The sequence below is a fragment of the Sinocyclocheilus rhinocerous genome, unplaced genomic scaffold, assembly GCF_001515625.1.
Source record: "Sinocyclocheilus rhinocerous isolate Xijiao unplaced genomic scaffold, SAMN03320098_v1.1 scaffold3100, whole genome shotgun sequence".
NCBI classification, from domain to species: domain Eukaryota; kingdom Metazoa; phylum Chordata; class Actinopteri; order Cypriniformes; family Cyprinidae; genus Sinocyclocheilus; species Sinocyclocheilus rhinocerous.
In genome coordinates, this window is record NW_015650337.1 from 48,887 (window position 1) to 51,677 (window position 2,791).

Genomic DNA, 2,791 nt, shown 5'->3' on the forward strand with positions numbered 1-2,791 from the left:
ATATGTGCTTTGAGTGTGAGAAGACTTTTATTACAGCTGAAGATCTGAAGCGGCTCCAGAGGATCCACACTGGAGAGAAACCTTACAGCTTCATCTGTCAGATTCAGATCAACTCAAAGATGGAGTTCCTCCCCAAAGATGACTGACGTTTATATTTACTTTGTTCTTCATAGTTGTTCTTAAATCAAATAGTTATTCTTTCATTTTATGATGTATTAAAAAAAAATGCATATGCAAGATATACTGTACGATCCTTATTTGCTTCTCTTGTGAGTAGGGATGGTACCAGAACCAGGTAGAGTCTGTTTGGGTGTGTTTTTGCTATTCGCAGTCCAGAAGAGAGATCTCTCTCGTGCTTTACGTCTGTGCGATTAATCTAATTTTATCTGCGATATTTGAGTTTGGCTTCCAATGATAATGAAAAGAAGATATTTGAGGTAAAGTGATTATCGTGCTGCATTCCGTCTACCTTTCCTTCACAGAGCTTTTGTTCTTCTCTTAAAGTCCAAACATAAATCGTAGGATCTCAGAGTGAATCAGACCGTGATAACGTGACCAGAACTGAAACTGACCAAGAAGCTGAATTACACGGGAGGCCCCGAGTCCACATTTAGGACCTTAAAATCAGAGATTCTGTCATGTGACGCCAGCGAGTCTGAAACTGATTTTACATTAGATTCATTCATTCAGTTTCTTTTGTAGGCTATTATTTACCTGAATACTGCTGTTAGACATTACTGAAAAACTTGCATTGTTTATTTCATTTGTATGTTTTTTTTTTTTGTTATTTTGTTTGTGCTTTGTTTCTGTTTTCTTATTGTATTATTTTCTTACATAAATGTTACGTAAGGGAATGCCTCTAATAATGCCTTTACACTGGTACATTTATTTCCTATAAATTATTTATTTTACAATGTCATATCACAAAGCCATGTTATTTCTGTTCTATTTTTTGTAACAAAAATAAACAAATAAATGTAAAAAAAGAAAATAATTACTGATCCTTAAATTACCAGATTGATAATCAGTATTGTAAGAGTAGTAATACCATTAAAACCTTATACGCATCCCTACTTGTAAGTCAACAGGGTGAGATCAATCAAGTTAGTTTTCACTTTTACTTAGCTATTTTTTTGTATTTACTTAAAGAGTATTTATTGAGTAAATGTTACCCGTTTATTAGTATATGATTTCTTACATTTTATTAGCAGCTTTTTTTTATTATTGTCTGCTGATTGTATTTGCATCAACAAAAATGTTTAGCTATATCTGAAAGCCATGATGTTAAATAAGTTTTCTTTGCGATATTCTGTTTTAAATTTCTCAATAAAGCGTTTTAATTGCCTAATAAACTATAATTCACCCACCCCACACACTGTCTGTCCTCTGCATCAGTAACTGGTTTGCCCTTCCCTGTTGAAAAAAACAGCATATCAAACAAACATAACCCTGTTGAAAAAAACAGCATATGCTGGTCAGGTATGTTTTGACACTGGGATGCTGGTTTATGCTGGTCCTTTTGCTGGTTTATGCTGGTCCTTTGCTGGTTTATGCTGGTCCTTTGCTGGTTTATGCTGGTCCTTTGCTGGTTTATGCTGGTCCTTTGCCAGCACATGACCAGCATAAACCAGCATCCCAGCGTCAAAACATACCTGACCAGCATATGCTGGTTTTTTCAACAGGGTTATGTTTGTTTGATATGCTGTTTTATAGATATTTTGTGTTTTAAATGGATTTTGGCGATTTTTTGAGGATCTACCGTTGAGAGGGTTGCCATGTTTTCACAACAAAACACGCACAATTTCTACTCAAAACTAGCCCAAAAACCAAGGACTTGGCAACAATGCCACTGAGCTCGGCTCTCGGTGATGACGTCACCACGCACGCACGCTCAGCCAGCGTCGAGTCTCTGTCCATTCAAGCGGGTTTCTTGTGTTTACACAACCAAACACAGTTTATTTAAGGGCAATTTCTGCCTTGTTTTCGTCGGGTTCAGCGCTATTTGTGCCTCTGCTGATTAAAACACTTACAGCAGACAACGAACATGTAAGGAAAGTGTGTTTTGGTCTTAGCGTATTTGTGTTTTTATGTGACTTAGCCTTTGGTTGTTTGATTGTGTCGCTGTTTGTTGAGCCGCTCAGAACATTTTAAACCGTACATAAATACCTCAGTGGATATAGATACATAGGAAGTTGAGTTTTCAGACATACCAAAAAGATGTGTTAGTGATATAATCACTTAATTGCTGTGAATGCAGTTATCAGCAATTCTAACCATGTATAGATTCATATGCAAAACAATGGTTGATCAATATGTTGTGTCATTAGTGTCTATCTTTATATTGTCTGGTATTCTTTCTGTATCATATTATGTAAAATAATCATAATGTTTTAATAGAGCAGTTTTATAGTCTTTCACCAACTAGCTTTAAGCAAATAATCAGTTTCTACCCACAGATGCTTATATTTATAGTGAGATGATCTGCTGCTGATCCTGAATGGTTTGTTTATTGAATGTTTATAGTCTGAGGCTCATCAATATTATCAGCTGCTGAAAATCCTCTTTATTTCATGTCAATAGATCCTGTTTTCACCTCATTCATTATGCTGATGACTTCAGATCTGTTAATTGCAGCATTAAGCTCATTTTATTGGCGTCAACACACTTAAGCAAATGAGACAATCACCTATTGTGGCATCTACTAGATATATCATAACTACATTTATTTCATTAATCTGTAATAACCATGTTTCATATAAAACACAAAACTGAAACATTATCAAAAACAAAA

The 2,791-nt window shown here is 35.2% G+C and overlaps 1 protein-coding gene and 1 long non-coding RNA gene across 2 annotated transcripts in view; both read left to right on the forward strand.

Moving 5' to 3' along the window:
• Window positions 1–2,791, forward strand: part of LOC107711776 (zinc finger protein 501-like) — a 35,906-nt gene that overhangs the window by 26,415 nt on the left and 6,700 nt on the right. The gene's annotated exons all lie outside the window — the stretch shown is intronic.
• Window positions 1,895–2,791, forward strand: part of LOC107711777 (uncharacterized) — a 2,996-nt gene continuing 2,099 nt past the window's right edge. The window contains exon 1 of the long non-coding RNA XR_001636736.1: window positions 1,895–2,046. This is a non-coding gene — a long non-coding RNA (uncharacterized LOC107711777). The remainder of the gene's footprint in view (window positions 2,047–2,791) is intronic.